Source organism: Corapipo altera, unplaced genomic scaffold, assembly GCF_003945725.1.
Source record: "Corapipo altera isolate COAL_440 unplaced genomic scaffold, ASM394572v1 180, whole genome shotgun sequence".
NCBI classification, from domain to species: Eukaryota; Metazoa; Chordata; class Aves; order Passeriformes; family Pipridae; genus Corapipo; species Corapipo altera.
This window is the reverse complement of record NW_020884915.1, coordinates 6,727,128-6,743,284: the sequence shown is the minus strand read 5'-3', so window position 1 is coordinate 6,743,284 and position 16,157 is coordinate 6,727,128.

The window sequence follows — 16,157 nt, the reverse complement described above, 5'->3', positions numbered from 1 at the left end:
GCCGGGCAGCAACGACATCCCCCCCCTCGTTGCTCTCGCGCAGATCCCATGACACCCTCCCGCCGGGGTCTGGGTTCTTTCACATTATGGGGAGCGGCTTCCAAAAAGAAACGAGTCCCTGCGGCATTCGGTCCAGAACGGGGTTGAGAGAAGGAACGGGAAAGGCTGTGGGTGGCGATTCCCCCTGGAAGGGGATGAGAGGAGAAGCATCGGCCCCATAGCAGAAGGATGCGGAGGTCGGACAGCCTCGTGAGGGGTGGAGGGACGGCGGCTCCGGGCGAGGAGGGGGTTCGCAGCTCTTGTGGCAAGTGGGAACTCGGCTCGGAGCTGTCTGGATTTTGTTGGTTTAAGCTGGACCCTTAATGTTTTCTTAATTAACCATTTGAGTGTGAGCAAACCTCCGCGAGGCGTTTACAGCCCGCCTATAAAGTGGGCACGGGGGATATTCCTGCCTCCTGAATTGCCTGAAAACATTCCTTGACGGCTTGAAGGGGGTAGAAAGTCGCCTGACATCCCCACCAGAGAACAATGTTCTTAGCCAGACTCTTGCTCGAGATTACCTTTTTAAAAGTCCTCTACCTGGAAAGGAAAGGATAAACAGGTGGTCTCCTCTTTCCCTGCTCCGCTCTCCCCTGCCTGACACACGGAGCTCTGGAAAGTTTCAGCGATTCCCGGGCAGGAAAGGAACAGCCCAGAGGAGCAGCCATGATCAGCTTCACCACGTGGTTTTTTTTTTTTTTTTACTTTATAATGATTTTAAAAGTAAAAAAAAAAAAAAAAAAGTTAAAAAAACCCCCCAAACAAGCAAACAAGCAGGAGGAATTCGGAACTATTTCAGTTCCCGAGTGAAAGTGTTGACTGAATGAATATGGGCGACCTGGCCCCAAATAGACTCAGATAAGATGTGGAAACTCATCTGTCAAGTCCCGCACGTCTGGAAGCAGCAGCTGATCCCAGCCTGAGTAGTGAGAAGCTGCTGAATTCCCGTGTTTTTTGGGGTTTCACTCATAGCTTTATCAGTATTTGAACAACCTTTTTGTGGTTTTGCTCTGTTCACAGAAAGCTCGAAGTCCTGACTTTCTCCATAAGGCCGGGGAATACAGCCACGGCTGTTATTTTATCTTTAGATCGGCAAGTTGGTATCAGAGGCAGGGAAGAAAGTGCATTCTTGTGGGTTGCGAGAGCGAGATATTCCCAGATAAACTCTTCTGTGATCTCGTTTATAATCCACACGATTACAGCTATTTTATTTCGCATACGTATGTCGAGAGGAGACGTTTGCTGTGACGGGATGTTTATGATCCAAATATTATTATAAAACCTTCTTCAGAGACACAGTTATCTGCTGTGCCACCCTTCTCGTCCCGGTAAGAACATTTCCTTTTTGAAGCAGTTTGTAAACCCGAACCGTACTTTCTTCCCGGTGGGCTGCCAAATATCTCCGCTCAGAGTCACGGAAAAGGGAGGAAAGAGGCAGATATGATTTGGAAGAGTAAAGGCTGTTCAAACAAACCGTGAAAAGGTATTTTCATAAGAATAACGTTATTTTATTTTAATTCCCGTGGAATGCAAAATAATAGGAAGGCAGATCGACGCTAAAGCACTGACTAAAATCTATTAGGAAACAGAGAGGAAAAAAAAAAACAAGAGAAAAAGAAATAAAGAATGAAAAAATGCAGGGAAGAGATAGGGGAAAAGAGAGAAAAAAGAGAAAAGAAGGAAGGAAAGTAGGAAGAAAGGAAGGAAAGAAGGAAGAAAGGAAGGAAGGAAGAAAGGAAGGAAATGTCATGTATATAAGGAAACCAAGGTCACGATGTGGGACGGAACGAAAGCGTCGCAGGGACATTTTCAGAGGGAGCAGGGGAAGGGTCGTGAGTTCAGCGTCGGACAGACTGGGAAATTCACGCCAATTTGTCTTTAGGAGAGTCAAAGGCTGTCGGAAATCCTCTCTCTTCCCACCTCTCCCGAGAGGTTGAGGTGGGTCTGTTCTGTCGGTTTTCCCTGGCGAGTCAAGGCGACCTCCAGAGAGCCCCGCTCGCCAAAGCGGAGGGTCCCGGCGGGCGATGGGAGCGGTGCCACCAGAGCGACACCGTGGCCGGGCAGGGTGGCCCCACGGCGAGGGCCTCTTTCCTCTCCCCAGTGGCTGTTTCTCCTTCCCAGGTGCCCGATCCTGGCCTTGGAAAGGCAGGAAGGGACTCGGGGGGCTGCCTGGGGTGGGCAGCCGTGTCCTACGTGGCGGGGACCACCCTCCCGCTGCCACCCCGCGCATTGCCATGGAAACCGCTGCAGCTGCAGATCAAAGTTTCCTGAGGCTCAGCCCCGGGTGCCCCTGCAGGGACCTGCCGGGGACCCAGCAGCCTCCCCGCCGCTGCCGGCCGCGGGGCGCAGCCCCCGAATCGGCCCCGGCCGTCGGTGGGCACAAGCGCCTCTCGGGGGCCGCTCTGCCGGGAAGAGCCATTCTGCTTCCTTTTCCACCCTGACACGAGGGTGTCAGAGAGGCGAGGGGTGGCCTTAAGCTGGGTGGCAGCAGTCGGGGTGTGACACTGGCCGCCAACCCTCTCTTGTCTCAGTCTTGTTGGGACGACGTTGGGGAAAGGATGGAGATGCAGGGCGGCAGAACGCCGGGCCAACACATGCGGGTGCAGAGCTGGTCCCTGCCCTCCTCTACCATTCCCTAAGCTTCGCCGTCGGCTCCCGCATCGCCCCAGGGTCCGTGTCCCCGCGCCCGGCCCCGCGGATGCGCCCAGCGCAGCAGGACCCGCAGGCACGGCCAAGTCCCCCCTCCCGCGGAACGGGGATGCTCCTTCTTTTTCGGGTATAAGGGCAAAACTCGGGCAGTCTCCCCGTTCCTCCCCGTGACTTAAATGGAAAAGGAGTAAAAGACAACATTTACACCGGTTTAATTAAGGAGGGCTCTTGTACCTTAGGGGGGATCACATCATTTCACATGAAATATTCATACAGGAGGTTTCGCGGGCTGCTCCGTTTAATCATTCCCGATGCCAGTGAAGGGCTCTGTCTTTATACATGTCTCTACTTTGTTTTAATGTCCCCACTTTTCCACCTGCCAGTGTCCGGAAGGTAAGTTCCCGTGAGGGAGCCACGGATAAGGAACACTGCCCAGGCCGGCGGGACCCGGCCGCCCCCCGACCCTCTACTCCGGACCTGCTTCCCCCGGGGATGCTCGGGATGGGCCCGAGGCTCACGGCGGCCGCCCCGCAGCCCGTCCCGGTGGGTGCCGGAGCCCTCCGCTCCTGCGGAGCCCCCGCAGCCTCCCGCGGGCGGCGGGCAGCGCATCCCCCTCGCTCACCGCTCCGACCGTGCCCGCCGCTTCTCCCTCTCCCCCGCAGGACTGCTCGGCATTCAGCTGGTTCAATTGCTGCAATTATATATCCCTCTTTAAGGGGGATAGGGGGGAAAGGAGAAAACAAAACACACAGGAGGAAAAGAATGTGGCGTCGACTAATTTAAACCAGTTCGAGTGGAAGGGCTGTCAGTTCTGTAAGTAAATGATGCTGTGTTGATTCAGATGTTTCCAACCGTAATTGCTGTCTGAGGGGAGCAGCCGAGGCTCGGGCTCGGGGATTCGCAGCCGGTGCGAGCGGGGCCGGGACCCCGGGGCTCCCTCGCTCCCGGCTAAGCGGGATGGATGGCTGGAGGGGCTGACACTCCGCTTTACGGGCTCCTGGTCACGCCGCCTGGATGGAGAAGAAGCTAAAAGGAAGGGGAAAGGACATTTACCCCTGAAATGATGAGCCCCCCCTTCTCCCTGGACGTACCCAGGCAGACATCTATCACTCCCAATGTTTATTGGGTGTCACCAGCTGGAGGCTGGGAGAGAAGTGCGTGTTAAATGATGCCACTGGACTGGAGCGCAACAAGCAAAGGAGAGGTAAATGGCTGCAGTTCTCAGACCCAGTCCGGTGACCTGTTAATCTGTTGCCACCAGCACTCAGGAGAAAAAAAAAATTAAAAAAAATCTGCAGAATGGAGAGAAAGTCTGACTTACCTCAGACTTGTTCAGTTTGCTAAAGTTTCACCCATCAGGAAAGCAGGGTTTCTGGGGGAACCCTGCCTGTGTTCAATCAGACTGTTACTCCTTTTGCTGAGTGTAATGTATCGTCTGTGGTTTAGTATGTTCCCCATTTTTTAAATTTTATTTTCTTTTTTCTTCCCTTTCTTCATTTGGATCACATAAGGTTTTGCATCAGACTGTTGGAAGTATGAACCAGAGGGTCTGTGTAGAGCAGGGAGCACCATTCAGCAGCTCTGCATTTGCAGTTCCCATCCAGAAACTTTGCTCACATAAACCTCCCTCCAGCATTCATAGTAAAGTGTGGAAAGAGCTGCTTTCCTGCTCACACAGGTGGGACTGTTTATGTGGGAAGCTTTGTACATCCCTCGGATCCTGAACCAAACATCCACAGTGGCTGGAGGTGTGAAAGAGAAACTTAAACAGGTTGAAACCAACTGTTTAAAACCAACTCCTTTATAAGGTTACTTTGCCTCTGAAACAAGAGACAGCTCCTTGAGCAGCTTGAAGGAAAACAGGTTTTTAACAGGTGACTTGGAATCAGCAGTGTTTTGAAGAGCTAAGGGTAGAAACAGTGATGGTCCCAAAATTAAAGTTGTTTTACAGAAAGTTGCAGTCAGAGAGGACGCACAAAACTACCATCACAATGTGTATTTTCAGCATTAAGCAGGAGATATACAGTGTGTTTGAGCTTGCTTTATTTAACTGCAGCTTTGCAGCCTTCCCTGATTTTTTTTTTTTTTTTTAATGGAAAGGATTATCCGGAGACTTCCCTAAAAAATGATCTTTTGGTCTTACCACAAATACAGGGCTGAGACCAGTGGCCCTTACTCAACACTAAACCATTTCTGAAACGGCTGCTGGGTCACACACAAGCAGATTCAGGTTATTTTCCATTATTCATAAATATTTCAAGCAGGTAAGTTTAAGACTTTTTCATTGCTGATGAGCTATTCTCTCTCTCACACACATGCACACAGACAAGAGCTACTTAGAACACACTTGGATTCAAGTCCAAATCAATGAATAAATTACACAGATGGGTTTTCATTGCTTCTATATTTGCTACATATAACAAATCAGCAAAAATGTTCAGCTCGTTAGTAGGGACAATACTGTGTTGGAGGGGTCAGAAGTGAGAATGAAAGAAATGTTTGTTTTTTCCTGTGACATGGCTGATGTCTGGCTGAGCAACTGTGATTTATACCAGACCTTTCCCTTAATATAACATATTTCTGCAAATCTTGTGAGAAAGCCCAAAACATTCATACATGACAGAATTAAAAATAACTCCCCCGATATCCAGTAGCAGCTAAACCATTTCAGTGGGTATATGTAGTATATTTGGGCTATATATTAAGGATCAGTAACTGCACATGCTCTAAAATACAGGTTTTACATTTTATCTTACAAATGAAGGCCAGTAAATTGTGAAAGAGCTGTGCACATATTAACAGCCCTTGTTCCACTCTGTCACTTGTTCTTACTTTTCTAGAGGGATGCAAAAAATATCTATCTTTTCCTACCTGTCCTCTGTCACCAGAATTATTAATCCAAGATAAGATTGCTCTTCCAAATGGAGCCATTAGGTCAAATATTGGAAACCCTTCCACTTCTGGCCCAGGGATGAGCTACAACTGAAAGACAATGACTGAGCGTTGCTTGGGAAAAGAATGCGGAAATTTTTGCAAAACTTTTAGCTGCCATGCAATGACTGGGGGCAGAAGTCACCTTTTTGATTTTTGAATGAACAGGACTTGCACATTGTGATAAGTGAGGCTGCTTTGTGACATGACTGGTGTAGAAGCCTTTACTTTCACTGCTGGGGTACCATGCAGGTGACCTTAGAGTGAGAGCACTTTCAGCTACCAGCACAGCAGAGATGCCACTGGTGAGTTTAAGGTGCCCAAGGTACATGTATGTCCTTTTAATTCCATGGCTATTTGAGGCTAAATCTCTTTATCTCTGTGCTGCTGACTGGTACAGACTGTGCTGCAAACATGGCCCAGAAAATCTTCTGTAGACTACAGGGATCGTTACCAGTCCTACATCTCTTGGACCATTTCCATTTAAGGGGAACCTCTTCTGGAGATACTGATCCACTGCTGATTTGGGCAGCAAGTGATTTACCAAGGGAAGGTTGCTGTGGCTCCTTCATTTCTCTGTACATGGCTGCTCCTAAAGCTTGCCACTGTCTCAGGGACACATGCTCCCTCAGCTGCATTGCTTTTGCAGAACACACAGCCAGATATCAAACAAATTACCTCAGTGTGTGCAAAGCTCCTTTCAGAACCTTACATTTCTGGTCTTTTCCTTACCTAAACTCTAGTCAGCACCTAAGTGCTGAGATGTCGATAACAAGTTGGCAGGCTGGAACTGAAATGACCTTTCTTCCAATGAGGAAGAACTACATTTCCCTGTGTAAAGGGAAACAACTGTGCACAAGGGTTTTCCGTGGGAACCCGAGTCACAGCCCATTCAAGAAAACATGAAAATATTTTACCAGGTTTACCCCATGTGTGCAGTGTATTTTGATGTGTCTTGTGACACAGATCCGAGTGGCAGCTGAAGTCACCACAGCACTGAGTTCTGCTGCAGGTGATGCTCTCAGGCACTGTTGCTGAGCTGGCCAAATCCCCAGCTGCCAGCCTCGGCCTGGCTGGGAAATCTGGTTTATGCCAGATGAAAATTTGGCTGGCCCCTGGGTATAAAATGTGGGAACAGGAACTTCAGAGTTAGACTAACTCTTAAAAAAAAGGGCCCCTTTAGCCTCTGAGAAGGCAGGACCAAACAGAGCCCCCTGCTAATGCCTGCCCTCCTGCTGTGCCCTCTGTCAGGGAGGGATGGAGGGATGCTCCCTTGCTCCTGGAAGACAAACTGGGGAAATGAATATTGGCTCACAGGTATTCTCAAGCTGCTTTGGCAAACCAGAAAGACAAATCCTTTTGCTCTGTATTGGTGCAGCACCTAGCACAGCACAGTCCTGTGTGTTCCTGGAGTTGCCAGGGACATCTCCAGTACAAACAACAAGTACAAAATGCATCTGCTACAGAGCTCACAAACCTTTCGTGTTATTTATGTACTAATCTGAACAGCGTGGGCCAGATTTTGATCTTAGTTATTCTGGAGCAAATGAGATATGGGTTTGGCCTCACATCCAGAAGATCTATAGTCAATCAGTGTTTCTAATGTGCTCATCATGGAAATATCTTGGCATTGTGTGGCTGGCCCACTTCAGTGTGACTAGAATAGCAAAGCATTATATTAAGCAAACAGAACAGTTTGATTTATAGATTTGTGGTAAGAATAGTTCAGTTTTCCAGGGTGTTCAATTTAATTAACATTCTCCAGGGAAAAAACTGCTATTGTTTCCCTAACCACATGCCTTCCAATACAAAATAAACTCTTGCTGGTGTGTATGTGCTGCGTAATTATCCTAAATGGTTCCTTTTGAAAGTTGTCTATTGACCTGCTTCTACACTTCTCAAGTGGAGCATATCCCATTCACTCAAGAGTCTGTATCTACCTGCACTTAGCAGGAAAGAGATACCAGGCGAATTTTAACACTGCTGAAACGAGAAAACAACCCGCTGCGTGCAGCATTCCCAAGTGGTACATGGGAATAAGGCTGCAAGGGGAATTTATAAAGCCAAGTAAATTGCAGCAATACCTGGGTCCTAATTCCAGCCACTGTTTGGTGTTCGGGGGTAAATCTACAGCAAGGAGCTCTGCTTGGATGCTACTGGAGCAGGAAGCAGGAGAGCAGGGGACGGTCTATCTCTTTGACCCACTAGAGACCAAATGCTGCTGTTAATATTCACCTTGAGCTACTCCAAGGTTTTGATGTGCTGTATTTCAGAGGGGTGAGCTGCAGTAAGAGCAGATCCTAGGCTCAAGTCATCCCTTGCTGCTGTGGCTGTGTAAATCACACTGCCTTTTGCACCAACACAGCATCTCATCTGCTACCTTCATCTTTCAGGCTCTCTCACTGTTTTTCAACAGTGCCCGGGTTCAGAAGAAGAAGATGATGGTAGAGCAGTTTTGACTCCATTTTTTCCAACCCTTAAGTGGAAACAGAACTGGGCCCAGTGAGCATTGCAGTGTGGGATGACAGGAGGGCGAGATTTCGTGGAGTTGAGTCAGTAGTGAGAGCTGGCTGTAGCCGGCTCTGACTGAACACAATAAACAATTCCACTTGCAACATGCTGTACTATTTAAGGGCTCAGAGATGCCAGTGGGAGTTTTGCCTGAATAGCAGGCGAATAACAGGTCCTTATTCTCTATCATGTCTCTTGAACTATCCCAGCCCCATGTGTGCTGCAGAGCAGATAACCAAGGGGCAGCAATAAGAGGGAGCTGGGCAGAGGCAAGAGGAGTGGTGGGGCTGTGCCACTGCCTCCCCACTCCTGGAGAGCTGCTCCCCTTTGGTGAGTTCCCATCCACCCTGGAGCCATCTGGAAGATCCTCTATGGACAGCACTGTGTGGGCCAGGGAAACTCCACAGTTAGGCCCTGGAAACTGTGGATTAACTCTGTAAAGTAAATGACAGGATTGCAACAATCCCCCCTAGATTTAACATCTATTCATCTCTGCCACTGTCTCTCCATTAGTTTTGCTTTCCAACGAGACTCTCCTATTTTTTTTCTCCTTTTGTCCCCCGCCACATAGGGAAAGGTTAGAAATAATTTTTTTATGCTGCACAACGTGTAAGCAATTTATCGAATGGTCTCAGAAGACAAGATATGCTGTTTTCCTCCTGCAATATTGCTGATTCAAACATAAAGCAACAGGTTAAAATATATTCATAAGACATTAAAAAATAAAACTTGTCAAAACAAGCAGTAGATTTCTCCCTAATATTATGGAATAGAGTTTTCATAAATGTGGAGGCAGCTTTTCTTAGAAGCATATTTTAAACACATCTAAATTATATTAAGAGTCAAGGCCCAATTTGGTAACAAGCTGTGAGACATCAAGGGTTCTTTTAATGAAGAATTCACGCTGGAGAAATGTATGTCACAAGATGTATGACTGGATGCCTCCATGATTACCAACCCTTTTCTCCCCACATATTGATTTACAATTAAATGTAAGTCCAGGGAAAGGGTTCAGATGAAGTCCTTGACTCCAAAGGGACATTTGGGTCTCTCTGTGAGCACACAGCTCTGCAAAACAAAGCGGCATCAGCAAAGATGCCTGAGGTTTGATTTGAATTTTGCTCTAGTTGACTGATACTATTTATACCCTGGGCTAATCAGAACCAGGGCTGTTTCATCATTCTAAATGTCAGGAAAAATATATCATGTGCATCAAGGGAGAAATCTTGGCCCCACTGAAGCCAATGGCAAAAATCCCATTGATTTCATTGGGGCCAGGATTTCACCCTGAATAAAAACTCATGTTTTAGATACAGTTTAAATGGCAATGAGTTTATCTGTGAGTGTTTTTAAAAACTGTTTTGGAGAAATATACATTACTGAAATGCAATTAGGCCTTTATTTAGCCTTTACAGAGCAATTGCTTTAAAGAGCAATTTTCATGAGCAGTGCAAAGGTGTTTAAGTGAAGAAATTCAAGGCTGAAGTTGTATGATGTGCAACTGGGCAATTGTTAGAACACACAACAGAATGTGATTCAAGGTCTTCAAACACTGTTTCACTAATAAGCTCCTGGGTTTGCGTCTGGAGGATCCAAATGTGAATATTTTTCCCTTCTGGATGACGTTCCAGCTCACCAGGACACCAGAGCAGCGGATGTAACATGTTTGATTTGATGAGCCTGTTGGACACGAGAAGGAGCCTGCAGTTGTCTCTCTGCCTTGCTCTCACACTAATGGAACACAGCCCCGTGGCCTGTGAGGGTTTGCTGGGCTTGAGCAGCTGCCTCTGGTTCTGTCCCCAGCACAGGAGGAGGACAGAGTGTCACTGTGGGCTTTGAACATCCTTAGGAAGGTTTGGGGGAGCCCTCAGCTCCAGCCTCATTCTTCTTTTGAATCAAAAGATTCTTGTCTTTCCTTGTTATCGTGGTAAATGAGCAAAGTGTCAGGATTTGTAACCTTCCATGTTTGTAGAAGGCACATTCTGCCGAGACAATTCACAACCAGGAAAAGAGGCTTGTTTTCACTGGCTAATTAGTTTGTGGTCCATATTCCTTCAGCTGTGTACTTAATACTTGGAAAAGTATCATGGGATCAAGGAAAGAGCTTTGCATTTCAGTTAAAAGAAGAGCCAGTGGAAAAAACAACATACATGAACGACATTCAGTGATTGGAAAACACCAAGTTCCCACTTAAAAGCGCTTTCAAAAGATATGTTGTGCTCAATGAATCTCACTTCTTCTGACCAAAACCATAAATCTGGTGCACAAAATGTTCCCTTATTTTGACTGGATCTATTCAAACTGATTAATTTTTCACAATTTTGTCTGAAAACCACACTGTGGCATCGCTTCAGCACCAACTGCCCATCTTGAACAGACACCATTGGTTCCTGAAATACTTAGGTTTCCTGTGAGTTTAGAATGGGTCCCTTCCAAGTATCCGTTTTGTCTGATCTTGTTTAAATTATGTGAATGAACAAAATTATAGTCTTTGATGCTACGTTGCGAAAACATTTAATATATTTTGTTTTTAGCTTTCCTTTGACTGGTACAAGAAACAAAGCCTGGGAAAATAGGCAAATAATGACTTATGGGTGAGTGGCTAGTCACATTTGGAGCTAATTTGTTTTCCAAACATTTATACTTCCTAAGAAATAGTTTCTCCAAAAGAATAACTCCTGGAAGTGGCTACGGTACTGGTCAGAGAAGAGGAAAACATGACATTTGATGTAGTCACCTCGATTAAGGTCCTGTCCAATTAGGTTTAACAAGACAGGGTTAGAGAATCATCCTAAAATACACTGAGGAGAGGAAAATATTAAAGAACAAAGAAGCCTCTGGCCTCAAAGGACAAGGGAAAAGAATGTCAAACCATCTTGACGAATCAGTATAACCACAGCTCGATGGAGAGACAAAAATGGGATAACTCTGGCTCTGAGGGTTGATGTTGAGATTAAAACAGCAAACAGAAAAATAAATCCTTTCACTTCTAGACCACTAACTTGACTGCACAAACCAGTTACTCATGATCATCTGATAGTTACTGAATATGTCCTCTCTAGAACAAACTGGTGGTCTCAATAGGAGCCTTAGGAGACATATGACAATATTCAAACAAAACAAGAATTTCCTGCTTGACATAATTGCTGACCATCTCCATAGGAAGGCCAAGGGAGCAAGCAATTAATAGTGGTGCAAAATCCCAACAACAGCGAATTTTTAAAACTATTATTATTATTAATTCACAAGAGGAAATTATACAACTGTCTGAGCATGGCAGTAATTCTGCAGCTGAATGGGATTCCCGTAAAGCAGGCCTGAGATGAGGGATGCAAGCTGTGGTTGGATTAGGAAAGCATCTGTTGCTGCACTAGCTTGGCTAGCAGAGCAGGGATGGAACCAGGGCTGTCAGTGATTGAGACCTGCAGCTACAGTTTTGTGCCATGAACCAAGGCCTGCTTTTGCAGGCAGGGGCTGCAGCAGATCCCCCCTTGTCTGGAGAGAAACAGGTGGGGAGGACCAGTGGCACACACTCACCTGTGGGTTATGTCTGTCCTTCTGGCTCCACTCCAGCAGTTCCAACCCCTTTTGCATGAAGACTCTTCCAGATGATCCCACCCCAGCCAGGAAACCCCTGACTGTCCCAGGCAAAAGCATGAGCTGCTCTAAGGCTGAGCAAATACCGAGTGTTGTGCAGCATCACAGCTCCTCTGCTCTGCCCTGGCCATGGCAGGGGCTGATGACACAGCACCAAAAATGAGCTGCTGACACAGCACCATCAATGTGCTTTGCACCAGGGCTGCCTCTGCTTTGCTGTCTGCTTTGGGTGAGCAGAAGGAAAGTCACAAAATCCATTACTGGACTCATGATCACCAATGTTTAAAAAGAGGATTGTCACCCAATCTGTGGTAAGGGTTGGAACATAACACTTCATCATTCCTATGTTGGCCCTAAGGTGGTAATTTAAATGAGTTTTATATTCTGTGCTGATTTATGGTGGCTAAATTAATGTAATAAAACTTCCAGACCCTTTTCATGTGTATTATTGATAAAAAACACTCAGTAAAAGAAATGTGTAAATCCATCTTTGTGAGCTCTAATACTTGATTGTGGCATCTGTTTTTCATTTAGCAAGATGACTGAAATGAATGTAGCTACAAAAACTCAAACAGCCAAACGTGTACATATCATTGTGTAAAAAAGGCAATTTCACCACTCACTGATAATCAGCCCTGATTTATTGGAACAAACTTAGAGGGTCTGACTTCACTTCTCACCCAGGCCTGGAGTTCAGCAGGAGTTTTCCTTAGGCAGGATCTTCAAGGCCTGGCCCAGATATACCCACTTGCAACAACATCCTTTGGGAAGGTCTTTGTACATTGTAATGGGGGAATGAATCAGAAGAATCGAAGTTTTCTGTTCAATAACAGTCTTCTGTGCTCTGACATATCTTTAGGACATTGACTAAGTGAGTATGAATATCTTTTGCACTATCCTATGACAAAATGGCCTGTTTATGGAACGACACCTTTCGTGGATGTGGAAAAACTACCTTTTATCCTGCATCGTGTTTGAAGATCACCCAAGAGATTAAAGAATGGAGATATGTGAAAAGAAGAGAGCATGCAGTTGGCTATTCAGCACCACAGAAATACAATGTGTAGGAAAAGAAGAGAGACTCTGGAGACTGTCTGGGTTGTTAATATTGCTCAGAACCACTGGGGTGTGGTGCTGGAGCTGGCTGCACTGGGGTTTGTGGCCAGGAAGGACTCAAGGAGATGTTGCACTTCCCACATGCTGCACAGAGCTTTGGTTGTGAATCTGCCACGGACACACAACTAGGACAGCACAAGTGTGACTTATATAATGTCTCTCTGTGCAGAGTGATGGAATACTTGCAGTTTGATAAAGAGCAAACCCAGCTGGTTACCTCCCTGGATACAGAGCTTCCCTGAAAAAGAACCAGTGTAGCTCTGCTGCACCAGGCAGGGATCAGACTTTAAACATGGGCAAGGCAGATATGGCTGTAGAATGATGGGATGCACAGCAGCTTTCCAGCATAAACCCTCCTAAATGCCCAACAACATGGGTTGAATATTTTCTTGGGACAGTATCTGAGTGTAATTTGCACAAAAATGTGCTGGCAGTCCATGAATAATGGGTCAATCACAGCAAACAACCAGGACAAACTTTCTGCCAGATTTATCAGCCAGGCAAGGGCAGCAACATCATCTCTGGGTGCACAGTGACAACTGTTCACTGTCTTGGAACAGAGCTAGGAATCCTGGGCCAGGGACAGAGACATTTGTTTCGGATGTGCCCCTCAGGGATTCCCCAACTATTCCTGCAACTTTTCCTAATGTTGTTTCTTTCCAGTTCTGCTTAATGTGCAAAATCACAGCTGTATGGCTGAGGAATGTAATAGGGCTGGAATCCTTGGGAATTTTGGACCTGCAGGTTTCAGTGAGCCTTGGGGGAGTTATCTGAGCTCAGGAGTCATCCAACAGGTCCTTGCTCCAAAGAAATCCTCCTCCATCTGCCTCATTCCACACCCTCTGAAGTCAGTGGGAGTCCTACCAGATAATTCAATAGAAATTGGCCCAGGACTCACCTAAAAATGCACCTGTTCCTTACAGCATAAAGTGATAAGCTGCAAAGGTTTGGTTTTTAATTGGACACTTAATACCAGCTTTGGCAGGTGATTAAACTGTGATTTACTTCCAAGGGAGATAAGAAATATATTTCTAAGGAATTCTGGAGCGATGGTTTAGTGGCACGGTAATTATACAGAGACTTTCTTGGAAGAACTGGGCAAGTTAAGGGAGAATCAGACATAAATAAGGGACCTATGTTCCTTCCTACACACAGAAGACTACAGGAGATTAGAAAACTACAAAAAATTAGAGCAATGTTTAAGTAGTTTGAAAATAAGAGATTCTGAGTGGACACAAAAATTAGCCAAGAAATGTTTAATAAGGAGCCAACAAGGAATGTATTTCCACTCCAACTGAAACAGAAGTGGCCAGTGCTATCAGAACATCAATGTATACAAATCAAACAATACAGCTTAACTAGCTCCCATGGGTAAAATAAAGAGGCATGAAGTAGGGATTTGTCAGTCATTGAGACCTTTATTAATAACAACTGCAGTTTAAAGAGTGTGAGTTCTGGTGCTTGCAAACAGGAAGCTGCAGCACTCAAACAAGAAAGCAAACATTTGATTGCATGTAAAGGAAGGTCATAATTCAGAGGCAAAAAAGAAATTTTTTAAAAAACAAAGTAAACTACACGACTGTGGTGAGGTCTGGCACACTAATAAAACATTTTTGCATTTAAAAATGTAATATTCTTAAGTATTGTATTAGAATAGTCTAATTGGTATTGGGGTAAATATGCAATGGAGAAAGAGAACAACAAATCAGAACGGTCAAAGAATGAGTTTCATCTGCCACACTCACCTTAACTGCAATTTTTTTGATTTTTCAAAGGACATATTAAAGTAATTTTGCATCTGTAGGCTTCTGTTTTTCAGAGAGAGATTATGCCAGGCCTCCCTGTGGTGATGCCAGCCGTGTTCCTCTATGCAGAAGGCGTTTTGAGCTCTTGGTTTTGGACAGCTCTGTGATGGGGAGCAGAATTGTTTAACCTCAGCAGCCAGATATGGGCTGGATGTACTGCTGTGGGCACACCTGAAAGGGGCTGAACGTGGCTGCTGCTTTTGCCAGACTACCTCCCCTGAACCTTCCCCTTCGTTTTCCTTGTGTTTCCACAAACCCTACAGGAAAGAGCTCCTTTGGTGGCCAGTTCTGCTCCTGCCCTGCAGCACCACAGGGCTGAGGATGGAGGGCAGTGGTGTCCTTGAGCCCATCCTCTCAACCCACCTGGGTTCTTTGTGCCTCACAGGCAGTAACAAAGTCTCCTCAGTCTGTGACACCCCCCAGCACCTCAAGCAACTCCTTTGGCCCCCCGTGCTTTGACAGGTTTAATGGTCACTGGATCATTTCTACTGTGGTTTTTTTTTTCAATTGTTCTCCGTTGCTAACACAGGTGTTTGCTGGGGCTACAAAGCACACATGGCCTCAGACACAGCTCAGAGGGGGTTGTACCTGTCTCCCAGGAATTCTAAGTTAACCATTTTTCACCTGAAAAATAAATATTTCCCCTTTGTTCTTTCCTTTCCTTGGGAATACCGAAAAGAACTGCACCCTGGATGTTTTGTGTAACTGGGTCAAAAGCTGTAGTAATTATGTAATAATGGCTTGGAGAGGCAGTATTTCAGGACAAGGTGTTTCAAGCCAACAACTTCAGTCGTAAGAATGACAATGGTATTTATTGCAGGAAATCCCTTGCAAGAAAAATATCTGCCTATTACAGACAGCAATAAAGTAAAAATTTTGCCTTGAGCATATTTCTTCCTAAGGCAGACCAGTAAATATCTGAGCTGTAGAAACAGTAAAATACCTGTAACTAGTAAGAATTTACAGTTCTACAAAAACGTCAACAATGTGTAGAGGTGTTTTAGAGATAAGTAGGCACTTACTGAAGATTTATGGATTACTGTATTCTGTGACATCATAAAATGTGGGGAATCTGAGTGCACGACTATTTGACTGGTCAGCAAAAGACTCCTCTTAGACTATCAGGCTGTGCCATACATCATTCCAAAGGTTATTTCCTCTAAAGGTCTTAGAAGAGGTGTTGTATATCACAAATAGTCTGTGACTTCAGAAGTCAGACTGAGAGAACCTTTTACTCCATTAGCAGTTGAAGTTAATGCCATTTGCTTTTTTATGGAACAAAGTAATTATCTTGAGGTTTTAAATGCTTTTTCCAGGTTGAAGGATGACCTCAACATTCTGATAATGTTGGTGTTTGTAATCAACCTTATTTCTGAGATTGATGATTCATCATGCACTCATTATATGTGATTTTCTTGCTCCATGCTACAACACATTACAAGCAAAGCAGTTGCATATCCTCATTTAGAAGGATTTGAAGGGCAAATCAGCCCCACTCACTGCTGCTTT